General features: G+C 42.2%; 1 protein-coding gene across 3 annotated transcripts in view; it reads left to right on the top strand.

The window, feature by feature from the left end:
* Positions 1–1,395: 1,395 nt before the first annotated feature.
* Positions 1,396–27,118, top strand: part of SMCO4 (single-pass membrane protein with coiled-coil domains 4) — an 88,580-nt gene continuing 62,857 nt past the window's right edge. The window contains exons 1-2 of one of the 3 annotated variants that reach the window (XM_069080873.1): positions 1,396–1,547; positions 22,629–22,681. The gene's annotated coding sequence lies outside the window, so the exon portion shown is untranslated. Of the gene's footprint in view, positions 1,548–22,628; positions 22,686–27,118 lie in introns of all 3 variants that reach the window. The other 2 variants (XM_069080870.1, XM_069080871.1) reach the window with 2 other exon arrangements.

Here is a 27,118-nt window from a genome sequence, read left to right on the forward strand (position 1 = left end):
TTATTTTCACTTTCCCACTCCCATCCAATCTGTTGCCAGTTCTTGTCAATTGTACTTGGCCAACATTTCTTCACTTCTCTTTACTCACATAGACACTGCCTCCACCCCTCAAATCTCTGCCCTTTCCAATCCATCCTCCTCACAGCTTCCAAAGGGATATTCATTAAGCATTTCCAGGCTCAAAGAACTCCAGAGGCTTCCTATTGCTCCTGGATCAATTACAAAATCCTATGGCCTTTAGAGTTCTTCACCCTTTGGCTCCCTCCTACCTTCCCAGGCTTATTATACACACTGCTATTTACATTCTCTTTGGGGACTTAGCGCAGTGCCTCTCACATAGGAGTCACTGAGCGAACGCTGGCTGAATGAGTGACCCTCCTCATCGCCACTCTCTGGCTTCCCTGACTTCCCACAAATCCCGCTGAAGTTCTACCATGGGAGGCTAGGTGGCAGCAAATAGCGCGCTGGGGCTGGAGTCCGGAAGACCCCAGTTCAAATCCCGTCTCAGACACTTTGTCATTTAAACCTGTTTGCCTCACTTTCGGAAATAGCAAATTACTGCGGTATCTTTGCCCAGCAAACCCTAAACGGGGTCGCGAAGAGGAACAACAAGCGACAAAAGGAGTTCTTCCTTCTGAAAGGAGTCTTTCCCAACCCTCTAATCTCAATGCCTTTCCTCTGAGCCTAATTTATCCTGTATGTATCTTGTTTGTACACAATTGTTTTACTCATTAGACTGTGAGTTTCTTGAGGGCTGGAGTTGTTTGTTTTTTGCTTTCTTTGTAGCCCCCCCCCCCCCGGCTTGCACACAGTAGGCCCTTAAAATGCTAGCTGGCTGACTACTAGCTGTAACTCTTGCGCGACAGTCCCCTCCTGCCTCGGGCTTTTGCACCAGCCGTCCCTCCCTCCTGAACTTCACTCCTTCCTCATCTCAGCCTCGTGAATCCCAGGCTTCCCTCAAAGCTCAGCTCAGGAGCCTCCTTTTACCGGAAGCCTGTGCCCATCCCCCCATATCACTTTCTTAGTTCGTATACATTTTAAGATTAATTTTCTGCAAATGTTATTTCCCCTTTGAATAGAAGGCCAGTCCCTCGCTTCATTCTCGTCTCTGCCTCCTGTCACACGTAGTAGGTGCTCATTTAATGAATGAACGGACGGTCGTTTGTACTGGTGGTTACTGCTAGATTCCTAATATGACATTAAGATTTTTTAAGTGACTGCTGGGTGTTCCTGCCGGGGGGAGGGGAACAGACAGACAGGCAGACAGACAGACAGAGGGGGAGGAAAGAGACGGACGCGACTGTAAGGGTGGCGAAGGGGACGAGGACGCGGGGAAGGGAGGAGGGGGGGAGGGAGGAGCGCGGGGAGCGCGAGCGGCCGAGAGCACGGTTAGGGTTAGGGGGCGGAGGATCCCGCTTCCCAGCAGCAGAGGGCGCCTCGCGCTCCGGTGTCCAGCCTGCTGGGGCTGGGTAAAGGAGAGGAGCCAGAGTACCGGCGGCTCCTGCCACGTATTCCTCCCGGCCGCGGCGGTGAGGCAGGAAGCCGAGGTGAGAGTGGGGTTGGCGGCGCCGCCGAGGGGGCTGACCCTTCTGGCAGACCGGGAGCCACGGGCTGGGGGCGCGCGGCTGGGGGGCTGGCCCGGGACCTCCTCTCCCCGAGCCCGAGCCCGGGCTTGCCACCCCCGGGCAGTTGCAGACCCGCCTGCAGGGCTGCCCAGCGGGCTGAACTCCGAGCCCCGAGGAGGAAGGAAGGGGCCGAGAGAGGACGCTTCCCCGCCCGTCCCAGCTCAGGAAGTGCGGCCGGGGCCGCCTCGAGAGCAAGCGGGCAGCGGGCAGCGGAGCCGGAGCCGGAGCCGGCGCGTGGCGTGGGGAGGGCGGGGGAAAGTTGGGGCGGAGTGGGAGCTCCAAGCGGGCCAGGGCTGTGGGCAAGGAGGCTCAGGCTTGGGCAGGGAGAAGGCAGAAGTGGAAGGGGGTGCTGGGAGTTGGGGCCGTGCATCGCCGGAGTTTGGGGAGGGGGTCACCTTTGGGCTGCACTGAGTCGGGGCCGGGGAGGGGGGCTAGCAGAGGTCGGGAGCCGGCAGCCTCTGAAAGCGTTGGCTGGGTCCAGGCAGCGAAGGAGGGGAGTCAACTGTAAGTTTGGGTCATGGGGACGTGTGGGAGGGTCAGCTCCTCGTGGCCCACGCTGACCCCAGGAAGTGACCTCTGCTGGGATCGGGGACCGAGGGCTCTGCGAAGGGCGCATAGGTGGCGGGGGAAGATGGACCTTAGCCTCCGCGCTCTCCTTATCTGCCTCCGCCTCGTGGGAAGTTCTGTCCGAGTCTCCGAGTGCGTGTCAAGTGCTGGGCTCGGGCACGTCTGCTGACCCCAAGCAGTCTCATTGAAGCGGCGCTCTGACCGAAAAGAGTCAGGTTGCTTGTAAGGGAGGCAGCCGAGTTAGTAGAGGAGAGCCGGCCTCCAAGAGAACTAAGAGGGGGTTAACAGTTTGTGGTTACCCCTTTCCTTCGCCATTACCTCACTGCAGAGCCTCCTGTGGTGCTTAATCCTCCTAGCCTACAATACTTGATCCTTGGGGAAGTTTGAACCAGTTTGAATGGGTAAGACTTTCAGGAAGGCTCAGAGTTTAATAGGATTAGATTGCTTGAAAATCTACTCATCTTTCACTTTTTCCACCTCATCCCTTCACCTTCATATCTTTTCCATGCTGTGGGTAACCTGGACATCCAGGGTTAAAATATTACTTTAATGAAAGAAGTACTTTACACATTAGCAACTTCTGTAGCCTCAAAGTTCCATTCTAGTATGAAGGTCATCTTTGCAGTAAGTTGCATCTCTATTCTTGTATCTGGTTATCTTTTATGGGGTTATTTCAGCAACAAGTGGTTCTGAGGATTTTAATTCCATAAGCCTATTACACACCTTAGGACAGTAGAGGTGAAAGGTTCTGGCGCTTTTCAGTGTGCTAGGGAGAGTAATGGAGACCTAGATTAAATTTTAAGTCTGGGTTCTGCCATTATCTGTGCTTCCCAGGACAAGGCACTTAGTTGTCTCCCCCATTCCCTCTGTGATCTCCTTGAGTAAAAGGATCTTTTTTTTTTTTGCCTCTTTTTGTATCCCCAGCACTTAGCACAGTGCCTGTTATGCAAGAGCCTAATGGCGCTTCATAAATGATTATTAACTGACTACTTAGTTTCCTCATCTGTAAAATGATAGAAGGTCTCTAAGGTCTCTTCCAGCTTCAAAAGCATGTCATCCTGCTGAGGGCTGGAATGGGTTCCTAAGAGAGGGTGTACAGTCTCCTTCCTTGGAGAACTTTTAAAAATGAGACTAGATCAATCTTGCAAGTTAAAATCCTGGCCCCACTACTGCAAAGAAATGTGGATAGGGTTTAAAACGATAGTCTGGAGGCAAGAAAGACTATCTGTCTGTCTGTCTGTCTGTATATATATAGCAGGAGTGGAAAATTCAGCCTATAGGATCTCCAGCCCATGGGGTTTCAAGAGGTTAAGTGACTTGCCCACTGTTAGGGAGTTAGTGGTAGGGCCACAATTGGAACTTATGACTTTGAATTCTTAACTATGGTGGTCCCTGTGACCTCATGCTATGGGTTCTCTTACATATCTCATTTGATTTTCACAACAGTAGCATGAGGCATGGAAAGAAGATGCATTGGGATTCCAGAGGCTAGATTTGAGGGCTGCAGGGGCTATTTATAAATACTAGCAGTAGCACATCTATCACATTTTGTCACCTTAGTGGGCTTCAGTTTCCCTCTTTGTAAAATGTAATGGGGTTGGATGGGATGATCCCTCAGGTCCTTTTCAACTGTATGATTTTTTTTTTAAGTCCTGACATAGGCAGGGCAAATATTCCTATTTCCATTTTACCAATGCCTCTTAAGCGCCCTAGAAGTTTTGACTTGCCCAGAGTTACACAACCAGCAGCTCTGGGATTTGAGCCTAAATCTTCTGACTCCTACTCTAGTTTCTCTTTATACTTTTAGCATTTACTTCCCAGGGTTGTTACAAGCATAAAATGAGAAAATATATGTACAGTGCTTTGTAAACCTCAAAGATATGTGTGTATGTATACACATGTATACATATGTATGTATATTATATATACAGATACACCCTTATGTATGTGCACACACATATATAAAGGTATACATGTACATGTGTGCATGCACATATATGTATACATATACATACATATTAGATTATAAACTCCTTGAGGGCCCAAATTTCTTTTGCCTCTTTTTTCATCCCCAGTGCTTAGCACAGTTCTTGGCACATAATGTGTCTAATAAATGTTTATTGTTTGATTTGTTGACATATATTTGTGTATATATAAAGGTTAGCTGCTATGAGAGTGGCTAAACATTTATTAAGAATGGAAAGCACAACCTAACCCATAAATACACACACTTGGAACATGTACATGGTATGTGTTCTGACAGCCTAAAAGTTTTGGGTGGGAGGAGGAAACATCCAAGGCTGAGCTAAATGACCAGCTAGGTTGACACTGAAGGATGTCCTTGTGAGCCCCACCACTTGTAGGGTTCTTTTCAAGTTGAGTAATTGTGTGATCCCAGTGAGAGGGTAGGCACCATGTACCTTTTTTCACCTTCATGCCCCTTTTTCATCCTCACTTGGACGCTTATTGGTGAGCTCCTGGTCCATTTGACATCTCTCAACTTCAAATCATCCTTTTCTGGTAGGGTGGAAAACCAGGGTAGTGAAAAGCAAGTAAACAAATAATAAAAAAGAGCATGAGACAGCAGTATTCTCCCTCCTGAGTGGAAGGAAGGGTTGAGATTCAGGTTAGTTTCCTCTAACCAAGTGTTGTTGGTGGTAGTTAAGTCACTTTTAAAATAAATACTCTGTTTAACCAAATCCATTTCAGTAATCTGTTTTTGCTGGCTCTTGAAAATTGCAGTTAGTCATGCTTTAGTCTGTGTTTTCAAAGATAGTGGTAGAATTAAAGCCTCTACCCACTGATTTTAGTAAATATTTGACTTGTTAGCCTAAGTTTTAAAATGTTTAATTTATAAAATTTACTTTGATTCTTAATGCTAGAAAATTGATCAATCAAATTGACAGGAATGAACAGGGGTGTGTGTGGGTGTGGGTGTGTGTGTGCTCGAGCATACACACACAGTTTAGATTTAAGGCGTAGCTAAGATATAAAAGTTAGGCTTCTAGGGATCTTAGGGATCAGGAAAACTTGGGTTCAGATACCACTTCTGACCACTCCACGTGGCCATGGGAAAAATCCTTTCTCTGGTCGTGACTCCTTGTCTATAAAATGAAGAGATTGGATTAGATGACCTCAAGGTCTTTCTTTTTGGGCTCTAAGATTCCCAGAATAGCATCATGTTATAATAGTCATTAGGGCAGTGTTATTTTACTGTTTCCAGAAGGGGCTGTAATGGGACTTTGGGACATATGGTAGCAAATTCTGTTGCCCTGGTAAATGAACCCAATTATTGCCTTAAGCACACAAACGTAAATTTTTGACTTTGTCAATATCTATTTATTCAGCTTTTTAAATCGCATCTTTTACGGGAGTGCTCCAGGGCACAAGTACAGAAAGCTGATACATTAATTATAATAAGTAAAACATTACAGAGCAACAACTAACAATTTCATATAATAAAGTAGAAAAAAAAAAGTAAGTCTTGGTACTACTGTTTGTGGGAAGACCACACAGAATAAATAGGAGATCTTACACCAGTAGAAACAATACATTTTAATCAATGAACCCCCTTCCATGTGTCCCCCTTCCTTCTATACCTCCACTCCTGACAAACCTCTACCCCTCCTTATGGGAATGAGCAAAGATTGTGGTTCAGTCTTTTTGCCTTTGGGCTTAGTTTTTACAGTTTGAGGTCCAATCAATCAACTGTCGTTTTTAATAGCTCCTACTATATGTGAGGCACCCTGCTGGATGCTAAGAATACAAAGTCAAAGGTAATATTAATTCCCATGCTATACCCCTCACCCCAATTCCCATATGGTAGCACCTCACTGATGAATGGAAGTACTTTCAGATAGGTAATTTCAGTTTTCCTTCTGGAACATCTGGAACATCTGCTGGGGACAGGGAGAGAAGAGTGGAGGGTGGAGAGGGTTAAATTCTACCCAGCAAATTCAGGGGGCATTGAGCTGATGCTGAGTTGACACATAGTTGAAGAGAGGCCTCCATCTTCCAGATACATATAAATACAAATATTTGGACACAGTGTACAAGGTGTAGAAAAAAACTTTGTCATGGTCTTGGTAGGGGGATTGGGAAAAGAAGGTGAAATGGATTTCTGCAATGCATAAACTATTCTGTATCTCTCCCTGTCATTGAAAAATTGAATATTTCCTAAACTTGATCTTTGGTCTCTTCATTTTCCGACTTCTCTGTACTGAAACTCTCCATGTTCTATTGGGAGGGGGTTAGGGAGAAGGTTTGAAGGGGAATGGGCAATGTTCTAGTCAATCCACAAGCACTGATTAATATCTACTGTGCTAGGCACTGGGGATACAAAGGCAAAAGGGAATAGTCCTCAAGGAACTTATATTCTTTTGGAGGTAGGGGAGAGAAGAACAAATATATGAAAAAAAGTACATTTATAAGAATGTATGAGAGTAGGACAGTTTGGGCTTTCTTTGTACCCCAAGTTCTCAGCCTAGCACATGGAACATCATAAGTGTATGATAAATGCTTAATGATGATCCACATATATGTTTGTGTATATATGTCAGAACATAAAAAGTAAATTTTTATATATACATACATGTGTGTACATTTGTATACATGCATATACATACAGGTGTATGTCTATGTATGTATATATAACAAAGTTTTTTTTTGGGGGGAGTTGGTGGAGGGTGGCCCTAACAGTGCAGGGAGGGTGGGTGTTAGATCAGGAAAGACCTTCCTTCTTTCTTGGTAGTGGTTCTTATGCCGTGCTTGGAAGGAAGGCAAAGATTCTACAAGATGGAGGTAAAGAACAAGTGCATTCCACATATGGGGAACAGTCTGTACAAATACATTGATGTGGGCACATAACAGGGTATTTTGACTGGAGTGTGTGAAGGGGAGTAATATTGGGAAGGGAAGGGAAGGGTATAGGCATTTGTTAACTCCTGTCATGTACTAAGCACTTTACAAACATTATCTCATTTGCTATAAGGATGGAAAGTTAGGTTGGAGCAAAGTTGCAGAGGGCTTTAAATCCCGAACTGGAGTATCTATTTGTATATACTTCTTTCGGGCCTCACTGTGATGTGGGGATGACCCTCTGGGTTCTTTACTCATGCCAATAGAGTATAAACTCTGGTGAATGCACACTGACCCATGATAAACTTGTTTGTTGTCCTAGGAGTACTTACTCCAGCTACATTTAGAATAGCTCATCCCTAGGTTGGCCACGGAGTGATGAATTTTTTTCCAAGACAACTTTCACAGACCATCTATGAAGTTATAGAGGGAATGAGGAGCTATGTAGGTGGAGGCAGGGCCCCTATTAACAAAAGCACATCCTTGAACTATGGAAGAACTGGGAAAAACTTGACAGTGATGCTTTGTCTTGCTGGCACAGCGGATAGGGTACTAGTCTTGAAACCAGAAACTAAAAGCTGTGATGCTAGGCATCTTAATGCCAGTCACTTAATCTTTCTGTGTTTCGGTTTCCTTATCTCTGAAATGAGTGACTAGGTGACCCCTTGGGTCCTTCCAGCTCCATATCTCTGATGATACGATCCTGTGCTATGTAGTCCAGTGCACATCTGCACAACAATCTGTGGTTTTCAAAGTGCTGAAACACATGCATTTTATTTGAGGGCTCCCATTTGGGGAAGAAGACAGGGCAGCTCTTCTTTCTATACTAGAGGAGAGGGAAAGCAGTTGGACAGGTAGGAAAAGTAGGGTGGGATATTATAATAACTTGACAGTGCCTTCCTCCTTCGGATCTTTGGTAGCTAGGGTAGGAAACATTTAGTAAGATTCCCTAGACCCCAGGTGGAGAAATTGAGACCTTTAGAAAGCTGTGAATTTCCTCATTTGTAAAATGAGGGTGATGGTCTATTCCAAGGGTTCTTAGTCTTTTTTTTTTTTTTAACAGATCCCTTTGGCAGGTAGGTGACACACTGGATAGTGTGCTGGACCTGGAGTCAGGAACACTTGACTTCAAATCTGGCCTTAGATGCTTACTATCTGTGTGACCCTGGGCAAGTCACTTAATCCCTGTTTGCCTCAGCTTCCTCATCTGGAAAACAAGTTGGAGAAGGAAATGGCAAACCACTCTGGTATCTTTGCCAAGAAAATCCCAAATGGGGTCACAAAGTCTAACACAACTGAACAACAACCACCACCCTTTGGCAGTCTGAAAAAGCCTGAAGACCTCTTCTCAGAATCTTTTTTTTTTTTTTGGAGGGGGGAAGGTAGGGCAGTCAGGGTTAAGTGACTTGCCCAAGGTCATACAGCTAGTTTAGTGTCAAGTGTCTGAGGTCAGATTTGAACTCAGGTCCTCTTGACTTCAGGGCTTACGTTCTTTTCACTTTGCCACCTAGCTCCCCCTCAGCCATCACTTCTAGCTTGCAGTCCTGTGATTCGAGGTCTAGGATATGAGGTTACAGGATCAAGAGGAGTGGGGAAGAGGGAAGGAGGTAGAATTGAATGGGTGGGCAGTCAGTGGAAGATGGAAGAATATTCCATGGCTGACATGCATATTAAAAGGTTTTGTTAAATATTGGTATAATTTCCATCCAGCCCTATAGGCTTTCTCACTGGGCTTTGAAGTTCTTATGTTAGAGGCAGATTTTGACTCCTGGTGGTAGCATCATAAATGAGTTTCCACAATAAGTACGTATGCTGAGAAGCAAATTAAATTCCACTAGAGTGCTTGTTGTGACTGATGCCAGAATTTTGCTGAGAATTTTATTAAGATTCACTTAGTCTATGAAAAGTACTTCTTGGTTCTTTGGATATTAATTAGGAAATAGTTAAAAATAAGAAATGTCTCTGTTTTGAAATGAGGGTTTGTTAATTTAATCTTCTTGAACCTTCACAACTGAATGTAATTCAGATGATTTACATTTATGCAGTCAGTTTTATAGAGTCAGAGAAATAATTTAACCCAATCCTTTCATTTTACAAAGTTTCCTCCTAAAGAGTTTAAGCAACTTGACTAATGAATTGGGTTCATCTTATACACTGATTGTTGCCAATAGAGTTTTCCTTAGATGCCAATCTGACTATATCACTCCTGCTCAATAAACTTCAGTGGCTACCTTTTTGCCTCAAAAATCACATGCAAATTCTTCTGTTTAGCTCTGAAAGGCCTTTCTTTGTATGTTGGCTCCAGATTATCTTTCCAGGCTCAGATAACTCTCTCTCATGCAGTCCAGTCAAACTGGCTTTTTCTGTTGCTCACACACTACACTCTGTCTCTCTCCTATCTCCCTTCCATCTCTGTACCTTTGCATTGGCTGTGTTCCATGCCCACAGTGCCCCTCCTCCTCAGTTCTGTCTCACAGACTCCCTCCCTTTCTAACTTCAGGAGAGTTTAGGCACCACGTTCTACAGGAATCCTTTCCAAGGCCTCTCAACTACTAGTGTCCTTTCCAAAGGATTAGGGCTTAACTATTTTGTATTTATACTCTTAATTTTATGCTATATACATATTTGTTATCTCTTGGATCTCTCCTTGAGAGGAAGGATTATTTCATTCTTTTTATTTGTACCCTAAGCATCAAGCCCAGTGCCTGGAACATGTTCAGTTGTTCAGTCAGGACCGAGGTTTTGTGACCACGTGGACCAAATTGTCAGTGGGGTTTTCTTGGCAAAGACACTGCAGTGGCTTGCCATTTCCTTTTTTAGTGAATTAAAGCAAAAAGGGGTTAAGTGACTTGCCCAGGGACACATAGCTAGCAAGTGCTTGAGGCCATATTTGAACTGACTCTAGGCCCAGTGCTCTATCCACTGAGCCATCTGGATGCCTTGCCTGTCACATATTAGGTGTTTAATAAAAAAAAAAAAAGCTTGTTGATTGCTTGATTGCCCAAGGTAACACAGGGGAGTAAGAGGTAGAGCCCTAGAATGTGAACCCTGGTCTTCTGACTCCACCTTTCCTTAATTTTTTCCTTCTTTCCCCCTTCCCCAACATTTTAAATGACTTTGTTTTAAATTCTCTCGAGTTTTCTTTTTCTGCTTGCTTTGTTTGATTTAATCTCCTGTTTGCCTGAACCTGGATCAACTTTTGCTTCTCTTTCTTGACCTGGTCCTTGGGGACTTTTTGCACAGATTTCATGGGAGACAAGGGTTCCCTTGACTTTGAATATCCTTTGATTTTTTGACTTAAGGTGAAAAAAGGGGGGAGGATTGGGTTTTGCTCCTTGCCTTCTACCACTCTTTCCCAACCCAGCTCTTCGGGTAGCCCTGGGGCTTTAATTTTGGTTATCTTTTGAGCAGGTAGAGAGCACTTTGCCATTGTTTTACTTGAACTTTTCAGGAATTTGTAAAGTGAAAACCAGGGAATTTTTTTCCTCTATGTAATAAAAGCTGAACAATGTATGTCTTTAATAGATACAGTCCCAGACTTCCAAGGGATCAGGGAGAATTTTTTTGTTCATAGATGGTAGCCGAGTTTCCTACCTTTTCATAGATTTGTTCCTAAATGAAGGCCAGTTGGTTACTTTTATGCTTTTCATTATGAATAGAAGTTTATAAGGTTTTAAAAACCTGTTTATTACCAAGCCATTATTTGTGCTTGCATATAAATATAAATATTTGTGCTTGCAAAATAAATGTAAATAACATGTGCTTGCATGTAAAACTAGAAGAGCACTTACCTTTTTTTCATCAGATCACAGATATACAGGTGAAAGTGAGAGAAATGATTATTTCTCTTTTGAATTAGGACCAAGGTTTTTTTTTCTTCTTTTCTACTTCCTCCTGCTGAAATCAACCAGTGTGGGAAATCCTTCTCCCCATCTTCTGAGCTGGGATACCTAAGATCTAATCAAAGACAGTAAAAGAAATTCTAAATCTAGGCAAATGGGTGGATTCCTGGCCTTCGTGTTTAGTCAGACAGGTCTGAGAAGATGGGAATTCTCTCTTTTGTCAGACAGATGATATGGAAATTGATCAGTCTTTTTGACCAAGATTTGGGTTCTCGGTGTCATGAACCCTGACACCCTGATTGCAATATAGCCCCCCTCTCATAATAGTCATTTTCTCATTAATTATTAACCAGTCAAAGTTAATTGCTACCCTCAGGAAACCTATACTTTCAAGAGTAGGTGAGTGAGTGGGTTCCGTGGGGGTTTTTGGCATTTAAGAGTGCCACTGACTTCTTTTATTAATAACATGCTAGCATTAAATAAAATTATTAATTACCCAGAAACTTTGTCTCTGGGACTTTTGAAATGTCACAGAAGGGACTTCAGAGAGGCCATTTTACTCACTGTCCCTCCTCCCCTCACCAATTTTGCAGTTAGAGGGAGTTGAACCTTGGGGTTTAAATAAGACTTTCCCCAGGTTACCCAGGTAGTAAGCATCCAATACAAAATGTAAAGCCAGGACTTTTGATTCCTCCCATTGCATCACAATGCTTCCTTTCCCCATCTTTGCTCCTTAGGTAGAAAATCCATTTCGAGATCTTAGTTAAATTTGGATTCACTTTTCTGGGTGTGAAAAGATTCTGGGCTGCTGGCCCAGGTTGAGGTTCTTTGAGAAGTTAGCTTCTGGGCTGCCAGGCTTCCCTTAAACTTGCTCAGATTCCTTTCCCACCCGCCATCCTCCACTTCCCCCACCCCCACGCCCCCTTGACTTCTTCAGGGATTGGCTTTATTATCATATGGAAGATGTCTTTTAAAATATTTTTGACCCTTTCCTCTCCCCTTTGTGAGGGTTGGGAGCTAACCAATCTAATCAAAGATAAAAATTGCCTGGATAATAGAAATTTACTTTCTATTGTTTACATGTAAATAGGATCACTACCTTTCCAGTCCCCAAGTCCTCCCCCTCTCCTTGGAGTTACCACTCTCTCTCTCTTCAAATAACATTTACATTTATTTTTTATTTGCTTACTCTACTAAGATTGAATCTCTTCCTTTCTTTGTTCTGGGAGGTGCCCCCCTCCACTCATAAACTCCTTTAGGACTGAAAGTCTTTTCCTTTTTTGCTGGTCTTTGTTTCCCTAGCACCTATCCAAGTACCTGGTAAGTAGTAGATGCTTAGAAAATGTTGAATTTAATAATAATAACAACCATGATAATAGCTAGCATTTATATAGTACTCGCTGTGTGGCAGGCACTGTGCTAAGTGCATTATACAATATTATTTCATTTGATCTTTACAACAACCTCGGCAGGTATTATTATCCGAATTTTACAGATGAGGAAACTGAGGCAAACCAGTTCAGTGACTTGCTCAGTCACACAGCTCCTGAGTGTCTGAGGTTGGGTTTGAAGTCCAGTCCTCAGATTCCAGGCTTAGGGCTCTCTCCACTGCACCAGCTGGATGAAGAAACAAAGGTCAACAGATACCTCATCAAACATATTAAATACCAGCTATGTACCTGTCACTGTGCTGAGTGCTGACAGACAGAAAGAAGGGCAAAAACGATGGATGTCCTCGAGGGGATTGCCATCTAGTGAGGGAAGACAGCATTCAGACAACTGCTTACTGAGAAGATACAGACAAAATAGATTGAAGATAGAAGCTTCTTGTTGACTTGAGCCTGTAGAGAAGTTAACCAGATTGCTCAGGCTGCACAGTTAGTGAGTGTTTGAGATTGTACTAGATGGCCTCTCTGGCCTTTTAATCTATAATCCTCTGAAGTGACAATGAATTGAGGCTTTAAGGGAGCCAGGGGATTCCAGGAAGTGGAGGCAATATGTTTTAATTATGTAGCATATCCTTTGCTAAGGCTGGGAGTCAAGATACTGAATATTAAGGTCTTCCTGACTGCAGGCCTGGTGCTGATGATGGGTAGGAGGCTTTGAACAAGTGGAGATATGGACAAAGAAAAGCATAAAATTTAGAGAGGTCAGAATAAGAAAAATGGGTGCTAAGTAGCTGAGTTCACCTTTACCTGGTTATCATTACCCCTGGTTTTACTCTCTAAAGTTGAGAATAGGTCTAATCCCTCCTGTATGGGAGAGAGGAGACTTTAAGCCAAAATCCCAATGAGGAGTCTACTGCCATAGACGAGGTTCAAGTTGATAACGGTCTAGGTGTGACCACCTAGACCACAAAGGTGGTGGCCATATAATGGAGAGAAAGGAGCAAGCTGCAGTCAGGCATATGGAGGCTAGGAGGGAAGAAGGCCTAGCTGGTGTGTACAATGAGGGGAGAATTTAGGATCTTTGGCATTTCTTGGCTTCTTCTAGTCCATTGATTCTGAAACTTTTTGGTCTTCGGACTCCTTTTATATGCCTAAAAATTATCTTGGACCCCAAAGGTTTTTTTAAATGTAGATTTTACTTATATCTACTGTATTAAAAATTAAAATGTTAGTTTTGTCATTAAAATAGTTTTACCCTTTCTGAGCTCCTAAAAGGATCTTGGGAATCTCTAGGGGTCCCCAGACTACTTTGAGAACCATTTCTCTAGTTCATTCCTAGTTGAGTAGTTTGTAAATATGACTTGTCTTTGGAGGGGGAGAAGGGGAGGGATGGGTTCTTGGAAAATGTTCTTCACCCAAAGTTAGTACATCTGAAGGAAATTTAGCCATGAAAAGCATGAAGAAGTTTGCCCAGAGGGCTATATCAATTCTGTGTCAGAATTGAAAATAGAAAGAGCCTAGCATTATGAACTTTTTTAGATCTGGGAAAGAGACCTTAGAAATCACTCTAGACCAATCACCTCCCCCTATATTTCAAAGGTGAGGGAGCTGAGGCTTATAGAGATTGTAACTTGTCTGAGGTCAAATAGGATCAAGGTATCCTGAATCCGAGGAGATTATGTGATAAAAGCATTATTTGGGGGGGTAACTGTGTTGCTACAGTGTTTATGAAAACTTGGAACTGAAGTCACACAAATGCCTCATTCAGACCAATCTGTCGTTCTATTGATGCTAATGTATGTATTTTAGTCTATGGGATGTAAACTGTGAAAACGTTTTCATACACGTGTTTATAATACATAATATGTTATTCACAGACACTTCTCACTAAGTGAGCTTCTCTTAATGTGCTGAAAATATTTCTCAGCCATGTGATAGTGATTTTCCCTTATCTTCTGGCCAGGTTTGGTTGCTTATTAGGCCATTTCCTTTCTTTAAGGGGATGGTGACTACCACAGTGACTTACATAATAGGTACTTAATTAAGTAGTAATAATAACTAGCATTAATATACCTCTTTATATGATATGTTATATATGATCCTCGAAGCCATCTTGAAAGGTAGGTGCTATATTGTGCCCCTTTTACAGATAAGGAAAGGAGGCCAGGAAAGGTTAATTGAGGTGACACAGCTAGCTAGTTAGTGTTTAAGACAAGATTTAAATTCAGGTCTTCCAGATTACAAATCCAGTCATCTATCTGCCACTCTACACCATCCACCTTCCTAATTAGTTGAATTTAAACATCACTTTGAGGGTCTGTGTGGTAGTTTTCACAGTTTAGTTTGTAGTTAGGAGGATCAAGGATCCTGACACTTGAGTTCCAAGTAGAACTAGCAGCTGCTTTAGAAAGTTTTGTCAGGTTTTGATGCATAGCTATGGGTTTTGAAATTCACAGCAAAGTCATGAGAAATTGTGATGTAGTAGCTTCAAAGAGAGGCTGTGCCCCCTTCTTTCTCTTCATTCTAGGCCTTACATGTCTGGGAAAAGTCCCCTTCCCAACAACATTGCACCAGATGACAATCAGGGAGAGCATTTTCTGGAAACTGAATCTACTCATCTAAGTCTTTCTTTTTGACATAATAATAGTGGTGGTAATAAAGACAAGATCACAACAGGAATGAATGAGCCTTTCTAAACTGAATGGTGATAAAGCCACATACCACACATGTAAGGCCCCAAACAGATCTTTGTGAATTCAGCAAATAAACTGAACTGTAATTAGAGAACTGTTACAGAAAAAATACCCTCCCACCCTCATGACATCAGTTCGTAAAAAAAATTCAAAAAACATAAAAGTAAAAAAGAACAGCTTTTAGTAGATTTTGCAGTTGGCAGGTATTGATAATCTTCTGATTACCTGGAGTGAAGAGCTTCCACGTACAGACCCTAGGAAGAACTAGATGAGTTCCCCGCACCTTGGCAAAGGTTGTTCCATACACATCATCTCCAGGGTCGTTTCTGCTTTAGAACTGTCAAAACAGTGCTTGCAGGGAGTTTACTGAACATGAGTTCCCACATGGCAATATGCCTAGTCCTTATGGAAAGAAGACACTTTATCCATGTGTATAATAGTCCATCATTAAATAGACAATAATTATAGATGTAAATAGTGACTTGCCCTTGGACCAATCTGAACCCAAAGGAAATAATAATGATAACAATAATAGTGACAGTGTTTATTGTTGTTAAATGATCATTTCAGTACTTCAAGGAACTGTTTTTTTCCACCTTTTAAAGAAATTAATTCAGGCTGTTCACTGGAGGGTCAAATACTGAAGCTGAAGCTTAAATACTTTGACCACAAAAGGAGAGTGAGGCTTATTGGAAAAGACCCTGATGTTGGAAAAGATGGAAGGCAAAAGGAAAAAAGGGTCAGTAAAGGATAAGATAGTGTCATGGAAAGGATGAACATGAACTTGGACAGACTTTGAGAGATAGTGGAAGATAGAAGGGGCTTGGTATACCATGTTCCATGTTCCACAGCCGTGACTGAAACACTCAACAGCAACAAATTTTCCACCTATGCAGGCTGTGTTCCATATACATCCTATTAAGTGACTGTTTTTATGGCTTACTGTGGCTGAAAAGATTCATCTCCAATATGGCCAGCACTCTGGTGATAAACCAACCTGAGCTTATCCAGGCTGGTCCTTGGATGGCAAACATACAGTCCATCACTGGAATCATATCAGAAGCTTACCAGTTTCCTTAGCCGCCTTTGAAGACTGGGAATTTGAACAGAGGCCTGGATAATTTATGCTGTCTACCTTCAGGCACTTTTTTTTTTTAAGTTAAAATGTTGCTATACAGAAACTTAACTGTTCCTTGAATTATTTTTTTCCTTCTCAGTGCCTTCTCAGCCACCCACTCTTATTGAAACATAACTATACCACAAGTCTATTACAGAGAGAAAATAAACAAGACCAAGCTCTATGGGAGTGAGGAAAACCATTAGAAAACTACGGTCAGGCTACTGATCATATGCTATGGCTCCAGCTCAGTCATTGTACAGGGTTGATATTCTCAGTTTCTCTGATCCTCCTTCTCCATAAAGTCGTGGTGCCATGAAGAGTTGGTTCAGCTTGCTTGGGTGGCAGGAAGTCATGTGCAACTGTGTCCTTTGAGAGGGTGAGATATAGAATAGTGCAGCCTGATAAGGTTAAAAAATAGATCAATTGAGCAATGGATAGATAGATAGTGCTCCCAAATTGTAACAGGTTGGAAAAATTAAACTAAATGCCTCAAACATTTATTAGTCTCCACTATGTGCATAGAGCACTGTGGTAAGGGCCAAGTTTTGAGTTTCCCCCATTCTTAATAATATTAACAATGAAGGGGCGGCCAGGTGGCGCAGTGAGTAAGAGTACTGCTGGCCCCAGAGTCGGGAGACCTGGGATCAAATCCAGGCTCAGATACTTAGCACCACACCCAGAAATAACTGGCCCTGTAACCTTGAGCAAGTTGCTTAAAAAAAAAGAGTTAAATAATATTAGCAATGAATATAATCTCTCTACAATGTTTCAAAGTTTATGAAGCATGTTATGCCCATTATACCCTTTGAGCCTCACAGCAACTCTGAGACAGTAGGTACTCTGGGTATTAATTCCCATTTTACAGATCAAACTAAGGCTCATCAAGGGCTGACTTTAGTCTGTGGTCACCTGGCTAGGATTTATAGCCAACTCTTCCTGATGGCGCTTGTGATAGTAATGGAACATAAAGATTCCCCTGTATTGGCTTGGTTTTCAAATTGACTGTGTTAAAACCCAGAGTTTGTTAATCCCACCTGTGGGATGGACTTGTTGATATGAAAAGAAAGTCCTGAACTGGGAGGAGCTGGTGACAGAGATTTGGACACAAGAGAGAGGCAGAAGAACTTTTTTTGGAAGCAGCACCTCGTGGAGGAGAGAGAGACTGAGAAGGATTGCTGGGGCCACTTTGAATCGCCCTGGACTTTTGAGACCTGCTCCCTGAGCTGCCAAGGACTGAGGAGACATGGCTGTTTTGCTGGTACTTTGTCTGTCTGTTTTGATGTTGTTTTGCCAGATTTGTCCACTGGTGAAAGACAGTCCTGTTGTTGAAGAAGTCCTGGAACCTGGCTTTTGGCTAAGAAGCCCTGAGACTGTCCTGCAGACAGAGAGTGAATACTGTCCACTGGTGAAGGACAGTGCTGTTGTTGCAGGGGTCTGGGAACCTTTCTGTTGGTTCAGAAGCCCTGAAGAAGGATTTTCTTGTTGTATGTTTACAGAAATCCTGGGAGAGGGTTTTGCTAATGTTTTCAGGGGTTCTAGGACTGTTCTACAGACAGAGGATGAATTAATGAAGAGACTGGCAATGTATCTTGTGGCCTTGCTAAGCCTTGTCTCCCCAGGAACTAAGATTGCTGAGAACTTGTCTCTTGTCAAGATGAAGAAAAGACCTCCATTTGGGTATTAAGTGCTGTGCTTAAACTTGATGTAACTCTGGGGTAGATTCAGTTGTGATCCAGGGGTGGGGAACTTTTGACCTTTTTGTGTTCTATGGTTGAACAAATGAATGTATTTTACTTATGTTTGGAAACTAATCTCCATTTGAGAAGAGGGGCTTTTGTGATGGACTAAATGAAGGTATAGCCTGGGGGTGGAGAAGTATTTAGACCGGGACTTTGTAATTGATTGAATGATTGGAAGGTCCTGGGGTGGGGTAGTACTTGGAGATTATTTAATCACACTTAGTAAATGCTGTATTTTGAATGATGTCATGTTTTGATCTTCTCTGTTCTTGGTTTGTCACTGAATAAAATGGAGAGCACCTATGCTGGTATTCTGAACCTTGGGAAATTGCCTTTCCTTGATATTACATTACAGCACTGCCTCATTTGTATGTGGTACAGAGATGACAACCCATAATGGGAGCAACCAAAATTTAAAAAATAGAAGCAGGAAGTCTGCTGCCCTCAGAATGCAGCCAGTTTTCTTGGAGGCCTTTGTTGTAAGTAGTGTCTGTGGAAACTTTAATTTTACATTTTTTCTGGGCTTACCAAGGAAAAATCTCTTTCTCAACCTGACATTTAATTTCTTCTTCAGGGCTTAAAGGGAAGAAGTTGAATTTGTATGTTTAGCATGAACTGCCTGTCCATGGGTCAGATTTCAGGGTATCTCTAAATCTCCCTTTAAAAATAAATTAGGGCCAGAATTCAGGTCCATTTAACAAGTGTTTATTAAGCATCTACTTTGTGCTATGCATTTTTCTGGGAGGGGTAGGTGGGATTAGCTATAAAGTTTGGATAAGATGTCAGTGCCGTTTGGGGTTTCTGGAAACCCGAAATGTCAGGGTATAGGGGGCTTCAGCCTGGAATTAATTCACCTACTCAAACCTTCTTCCAGTCAAGGAGCAGTTTATTATAATAACAATAGTTACTGGTGAGATTCCTAGTGAATTAGCAACTTGATGAGGATGGGACTGATACATACAAAAAAAGAGGAAAAGGGTCAGTGAAAAGATCTTGATGGCATTAAGGAGTGGTAAATAGCCTGTGGTCAGCCAGGTGAAGCAGAGAAAACTAGGTGGGATTAAGGAGTATCCAGTAATCTGTGAGTAATGAAGATGTGGGAGCCCACATTGAATTCATTACTTATTGGAGGAATTTGGCTTTCTGGAGCTTGCTTTTAAACTTGTGATGGATGTAAAAGGTAGGTGGGAATTACATAGGAGGGAAGGAGAAGAGGAGAAAATATTCTAGGCCTGAGGAATAATAGTATGAGCAAAGGTCCAAAAGTTTGTGCAGGTTGTCCAGAGTATAGTCTGGCTGTGAGGTAGAGTATGTAGAGGATAGCAGCATGAGAGGCATTTGCATTGGCCCCAGTTGTGGAAGGTTTTGAATGCCAGGCAAAAGCAGTTTCAGTTTACCTGGTAAATAGTAGGGGACCATTTAAGGCTTCTGAGCAGAAATAATATAGCTAGATTCAATTCCATTCAGTTAGCATTTATTCACTTTTTGCTGTGCATAAGACAAAAAACAGTGTGTACCCTCAGGGGACCCGTGAATCAAAGTTTGTCCCCCAACCTGGTGAAGGATTGGCATAGAAGAGTGATAGAGTATATACAGGGGGAAAGTTCTATTATGAGGCCATAGCAATAGACTTGATAGGTGGTGGTAAGAAGGCCCTTACCATGTTTCATGGCAGTAGAAATGTGGAGTAGACTGGATAAGACTTTTCATTCATTTATTCAATAAACATTTATGAAGCACCTGTGCTAAGTGTTGGGGATACAAAAAGAGGCAGAAAATTGTCCCTGACCTCAAGTTTATAATGTAACAGGAGAGACAACATGCAAACAAATATATACAAAGTAAGCTATTGACAGGATGTATAGGAAATTATTAACAGAAGGAATTAAGAGGGGTTAAGGAAGGCTTCCCGTAGAAGGTGGGATTTTAATTGGGACTTAAAGGAAGCTAAAGAGGTCAGTAGTCCAAGCAGAGGAAGGAGAGTATTCCAGGCATGGGGGACTTCCTAACTGATTGGATTTGAGGCCTGAGGGGACAGGATGGAGTAAAAAAATAATTGGATATGGGAGACTAGTAGAATGGTGGTACAGATAAAAAGTAGTCAAGTTAGAAAAGGAGAGCAGGTTTTGGGAGAGAGATAATAAGCTTGGCTTTGAATATATAGATTTTGAGGCTGTCAGTGAGCTGCCTAGGAGATGTCTTTACAGATGCAAGTCGGGAGCTCCAGGGAGGGGTTGAGATTGAAGATAGAGATGTGAGAGGGCCTTCAGAGAACAGGGTCTACATGATTATTTGAGGAAGAAGGAGAATCACACTCAACTAGGGGGATCAGGAACAGCTTCCTTAAGAAAGTTCAGCCTTCAAAGAACCTAAGAGTTCAAAGAGGTGGAAATAAGGAAGACTTTATTGTCTGGGTTTGGAGACTAGCCGATCCATCTCCAAGGTCCCTTTGCACATATAAATCTTTGTGCTTCTAATGACATACTTTAAAAGAATAGAATGGAAAGAGGGACCAAATGCCAGTTATGTGGTGGTAGAAAAGGAAAAGATCATGACTGTGTGATAAATGATAATGCTTGATGAACAGAAATTTCAAGAGGCTCAGTGGCCCTGGTGGAAGGTAGGATTTTAGTTGTGACTTAAAGAAAGCCGGAGGGGTCAGTGGTCTCAAGAGAGTATTCTAGGCATGGGCCTCCATTTAATGGTCAGGGTAAGGTTAGAAAGTTGTAAAAAGTGAAAATCCAGGGGCCAAAGATAATGGTCCCCAAAACTGGCTCAAAGAGAAGGTGTTGGCTTCAGAAAGCAGAGACAGGTGGTATAGTGGATGAAAACCCTGGGACTTAGAGAATCAGGAAGACCGGAGTTTGAATCCTGCCTCAGACATTTAATAGCTGTTTGATCCTGGGCAAATCATTGAAATTGTCTTATTTTCTTCATCCTGGAAAGTGGGAATAATAATCGCACCAGGCTCCTAAAGTTGTGGTGAGAATCAGATGAGGAATTATACGTAAAGTACTTTGCAGTGCAAAGACCTGGAGGTAGGATAGAGATTGATGAGTTAGGGGGACAGTTTATAGGGACTTAGGGAAGCTTGTGGAGGGGGTCCAGAAAGGCGGGCAAGAGTTACACTTTAAGGGGCTGGGGATCAGCTAAGAATCACAGATATATTTTCTTTAAAATAGCAAAGAACCAGTGGTACTGGAAAATTCTGAGTAGGGGAATTGAGGGGGAACCTCTTCCATGAACCTCATTCTCCCCAATATAGTAGGAGACATAGTCACAATTGGATGAATAAAGAGAATAAAAGGTTTGTTATAATCACTGTGTAGAGGTAGTTCAGTGGATAGAGTGTCAGGAAGACTCATCTTCCCGAGTTCAAATGTGGCCTCAGACACTTACTAGCCACGTGATCCTAGACAAATCATTTAACCCTGTTTACCTCAGTTTCTCATCAATAAAATGAGCTGGAGAAGGAAATGGCAAACTATTTTAGTATCTTTGCCAAGAAAATCCTGAATGGGGTCGTGGAGCCTCGGACATGACTGAAATGAAACAACAATTAATCACTGCGATATAAGATAAGGGAGTAAGAGTTTGTGGTCAAGGGATTATACGCCAGTATAAGTACAGGCTCTCTGAGGTTACAAGGTTTTGCTTCTGCCGGCACACTCCTTTTTTTGGAGGGTGGGGATCGGTTGCATCTTTTATGGCCAGTGACTGCATTTCGTATACTCACAGACGTATCCTGACACTGGGATTTTGTGTGCTCCAGACAGTGACTTCTCTAGAGAACACAGATTTAGAAAAGTTGTGAATAAGTGAATATGAAAATAGAATGTCCCTTTGTTGGAAGCTGCCATTTTTTCTTTTGCTGTTCTGTGGAATTGAAATGGTTCTGCTTCTAGGGGCCACTCACTTATATCTTCCTCCCTTAGGACAGCGTACCTGGGGAGTTGTGGGGAATATTCTTGGATGAAAAATGAGCGTGCGTTACAAATATGTTTTGCTAGATACCTAATCCATTTTCTGAGTTATTTATGGAGAGCTTTCTTTCTCCATATAGTACTTTAAGGAGAGCTGCCTTTTAAATAATAGAATGGCAATTCATAGCTTCAGAGGAGTTCAAAAGCTTTGCTGACGTGATCTGATCCCTGGCACATCCTCCCACGTTGGTGGGGGCTAGCCTTTTCTTCAGTTTATAGACAGAGAAACTTAAGGACAGAGCAGGTCTGGAGCTGGAACTGGTGCGGTCAGAGAACCTGGATTCACATGGATCCTCAGATTTGCTACCTTTGTGACCTCAGGTATATCACCTAACCTCCCTGGGCCTTAGCTTCATTCTCTGTAAAGTAAGGGGGACTTCTGAGGGTACCTTTCAGCTAGAGATCTCTGAACCTGTGACCTAAATTTCCTAAACCTACAGGAACCCACATTACTAGCATGGAATGCTCCCATTGCTGAGAGATGGGCCTTGTCCCTGTGTGGACCAGTTCTTTTCCAGTCCTCTTCCTTATCTCCTATTGCTTAATTTTCCTCCCAGGGTTAACAATTTTCTTAGTAAACTCTAGTGACCTGAGAAAGAAGGTTGTTGTGGTGATAATTTTCATGTCAAGGTTTTTAAATCTTTGTTCCAGGCCTGGCTAGTGGCAAGTGTCCAGTTGGTGAAGATCATGTAGTTCTTTCCTCCTTAAGTTGCATATAACCTTTCCTGCTTGCTTTGAACCAAGTTTCTGTTTCTTGAGGTCCTGAGAAAGGGTGACTTTTTAAGCAGTGTGTTTGTTGTATTTTGTGTTGTAGGTTAGTCAGTCAGAAGAAGAACTCTGGTCTGCCTGGAATCTTCTGGTTTTCTGGTGGGTGAGTATTGGGTTTCTATCTCTTCAGTTCATGCTGTACTATATACTGGATTGTTGTCAGATGGATAACCAGCTACTGTGTTTCCCCGATAATAAGACCTATCCTGAAAATAAGCCCTCCCCTTACTGTGTAAGATTCCTCTAAAATAAGCCCTCCCCTGAAAATAAGCCCTATTGAGATTGCTACTGTAGTGAAGGTAATCCCCTGCGTTACACGCTACATTATGGTACCCTCTGTATGCACCTCCCCCCCCTCCCCCCCGGTGAAACGCACGCCGCGCTCCGAGCTGCATCCAATCAGAGCTGCAGCAGTGAGCGCGTCATCCTGTTCTTCCCCGGTGATTTGCTTATTGAATAAAGGTACATTTTTTTGTTCACATTTACCTGTTTATTAAAATTGCTGTCAATGTTCATTAAAATAAGCCCTCCCCTGAAAATAAGCCCTCTGGTGTTTTTCTGTCCAAAAAAAATAATAAGACAGTGTCTTATTATCGAGGGAACACGGTAGGATAAGGTTTTGAGATAGTTTAAAGTCATCCCATTTAAAATTTGTATAAAGAAGTTGCTAGAAAGTCCTGAGGGCCTAGAGTGGGATTCTTATTCTTTTGCGGGTGTGATGGGCCCCTTCTGAGTGAGTGAATGAATGAATGAATGAAGCATGTATTAAGTGCTTCCTGTATGCTAAGCTATTGTGCAAAGTGTGGGGAAATAAATCTAGAAAAGTAAGATAGTCTCTGCTTTTAAGGAACTTATGTTCTAATGGAGGGAGACAACATGTATTGAAGGATTCTGCTTTCAAGGCCAATGGAAAAGTTTCATGGTCCTCTGGATGCTGCAGCTAAGCACATGTTAATTCCTCTCTTTTAATGCCATTTCCGTGGATAAAGTGACACTGTGAACCACTGGATGATGCCAAGGATTCTGTCGGCAAGAGCTTTCTTTTCCCAGTAGTCAGTAGTAGATTCCTTTTCAAAGGTTAATGTTTTTTAAGTGCATACAATGAAATACATAGGATTACAAAGGAAACCAATTATCTTGAAATAGTTTTCAAAATATTTTAAAAATTCATGGACTGCAGGTCGAGAATCCCTTGTTTAGTTTTTTCTCTAGGCTCAGGTAAGTCCCCTTCAATAGTGGATTACAGTGTCTTTTGTGGAACGTGGCCATATAGAGGAAGACAGAGACATCTTTCAGTTTTCTAATTTGGATTTTCACAAGTATTACTGAGAATGAAAGTAATAATAATAGCTCAAGAGGTTGGTGTTATTATCCATTTGCTAGATGAAGAAAGTGAAACAGAGAAGTTCGTTGACTTGCCTAGGGTCAGACAGCTATTAAATATCTAAGGCAAGATTCAAACTCAGGCCTTCCTGACTCTTAAGTACCAGAGCTCTGTCGCCTATACCACCTTTCTCAACTTTCTGGGGCCACTTTTGGGAACCATTATCTTTGACCCTTAGATTTTTGTTTTTCACTGCTTTCTAAATCTTCCCTGACCAGTGAATCCTAATTCAAGCCATTGAGTCTCTTGAAATACCTGTCTTGTAACTGAGCATTGTAATTTGCCATACATCATCACTCATTATATGTTTCTTTTCTACTACCACCATAACTGGTCCCTCTTTCCATCTACTCCTTGCAGATAGATCACCTTAAAGGTTTCTCTGTTAGGGACCTTAGAGATCATTTAATCCAGCCCACTGCTTTGATAGATGTGGAGGGTGAGGGCCCAAACGTTGAAGTGACTAGCCCAAGGTCATGCAAATATTAAAATTAAGAATATATTACAATTTTTCTAACCACAAATTTTAGACATAAAACAGATTTACATAGTACATATGCACACACACACACATTATGGAAAGGCAATTTGTAATTTATATAAAAGAAAACCAGCTAGTCCCTTCTGCTGGGGTGCTTTCTAATGTCCTCTCTAAAATTCTTTGGACCTTGACCTTTTTTTGTGAATTTTCTTTCACAAATTTTTCTAGACTGGAAGTGTATGGCCCCCTTATGGACTCATAAAAGAATGGTTTCTACCATCCAAGAATATTCCCATGCTGGTTTAGGATTTACCCACATGGGTACTCAAACTCTTAACAGATCAGGAAGCCCCTAAATTGTATGGTGGATTCTGTGGTGGATGAAAAGCCCTAGAACAGAATTTCTGGGTAATTAATAATCAGTTTATTCATTAGGCTAACTAATAATAAACTGATAGTTAGTGGTCTCTCTTGGTAACCAAAGACACCCAATGGAAGCACTGAATGCCTTAAGTATTTTTTTTGAAAGGGAATGCCCCTGAGGTAGAAATCAAACCTAATTGGTGGATATTTAAATGAGGAAGTGGGCTAAAAGTCTTCAGCTCCTCCTGCTGAGAAGCTGACTTGATCATTAGACTCACTTGCATCCAGCAGTCTAGGCTGAGGAATCTTTCTCCACCCAGAACACTCTGATTGGTAGCTGGGTCACCCTAAACTCCACTAGAGGGGTGCAGGGGCCTGGGCTCCTTGCTTTGGGGCAGGAATTCACCTAGATTAGAGTCTGTTTATACTCTAAACAAAAAATAAGGTCTCCTAGTTTCCTGGAATCCTGCTCCCCCCCCATTGAGGAAAGTGTTCCTGGAGGATATCTATCATCTAAGTCCTTAACCAACTGGTTTACCTACTGAGGCTGTGCTCTAAATGAGGAAATAAAGAATTTTTTTAAATGACTCCTAGTTTAATAATTTGTTATTAATATAATTGAAAATAATCTCCCTAGGCATGGCTAGGTGGCGCAATGTATAGAGCACCAGCCCCTGGAGTCAGGAGGACCTGTGTTCAAATCCGGCCTCAGACACTTAATACAAAAACTAGCCATGTGATCTTGGGCAAGTCACAACCTCAATTGCTCTCCAAAAAGCAAAAAAAAAAATAATCTCCCACCTTCCTATTTAATCCCTATTAAATTATCCAAATTTTTTTTCTCAATGGAAAAAAAAACTCAAAAAGCTAAGAAAATAGAAACCAGTTACAATGCTCCTATCTCCCGCCACATAAAACATACTACTCTTCTGAAAGTAAGATGAGCCCCATCCATCACATCTTCCTTGGAATCTTTTGTGTTGACACAGGAGAGACTTTGGACTTTTTGGAAAGAGTAGAATAGACATGAAGTAGGCTTGTTTTGTCAAACATTGTGTGGCATGTATTTTCTATGCCTACATACTAATGGTGGAACTATTTAAAAAAATTTAATTTATGAAATAAAACATGCATTTCCATAATAGTAGAAAAAAAGAATGAAAACTGCAAAATCTATTACATACAATTTGCTCTTCCTTTTAAACATAAAATAAAATAAAGTTATCTAAATTTCTTATTTCCTTATTTTCTCCTCCCCCCATGACTACCATTAGACATACCTGTGTGTGTATCTGTAAGATCATTCCGTTCATACTTGTGTTTATCAGTTCTTTCTCTGCATGCAGATAGCATCTCCCTTCATATGTCCCTTGTATATGTCCCATATGTGGGTATTTTTAATAGTCAAAATGACTTAGTTACTAAAAGTTGTTCTTAAAACAAGATTGCTGTTACTGTATACCAACAAGTTCTCTACCGTTCTCTCTCGGCCCCAGTCGCAGCACCCAAGGGGAGGTCTTCCCCAGCCTGTGCCTCGCCTAATACTCTCCTTTGAAGCATTCCTCTCCCGGTTTCCTGGGGTCTTCCCGCTACTGCAACAGATTTTGTGTCAATTACTAGTGTTATTTTCACATCATGACTTAGAGATTTGGTTTGAGAGCTGTTTTCCTGATGTTTCCAGTGTGACCAACATTGCTAGTTATGTTTGATACTTGTCAGTAGAATGTCATGTGCTGAGCCTGGGTTGGTGTGATAGTAATGGCAATTAAAGATTCCCCTGTATTGGCTTGGTTTTCAAATTGATTGTGTTAAAACCCAGAGTTTGTTAATCCCACCTGTGGGATGGGCTTGTTGATGTGAAAAGAAAGTCCTGAATTGGGAGGAGCTGGTGACGTTGATTGGGAGAGACACTAGAGAGAGGCGGAAGATTTTTTTTGAAAGCAGCACCTCGTGGAGAGAGAGAGACTAAGAGAATTGCTGGTGGCCGCTTTGAATTGCCCTGGACTTTTGAGACCTGCCCCCTGAGCTGCCAAGGACTGAGGAGACATGGCTGTTTTGCTGGTACTTTGTCTGTCTGTTTTGATGTTATTTTGCCAGATTTGTCCACTGGTGAAAGACTGTCCTTTTGTTGAAGAAGTCCTGGAACCTGGCTGTTCGCTAAGAAGGCCTGCGACTGTCCTGCAGACAGAGAGTGAATACTGTCCACTGGTGAGGGACAGTACTGTTGTTGCAGGGGTCTGGAGACTGTCCTGCAGACAGAGTGAATACTGTCCACTGGTGAGGGACAGTGCTGTTGTTGCAGGGGTCT

This window comes from Petaurus breviceps, unplaced genomic scaffold (assembly GCF_028583685.1).
Source record: "Petaurus breviceps papuanus isolate PSGF00001 unplaced genomic scaffold, PetGlider_PUasm1.0 91133, whole genome shotgun sequence".
Taxonomy (NCBI): Eukaryota; Metazoa; Chordata; class Mammalia; order Diprotodontia; family Petauridae; genus Petaurus; species Petaurus breviceps.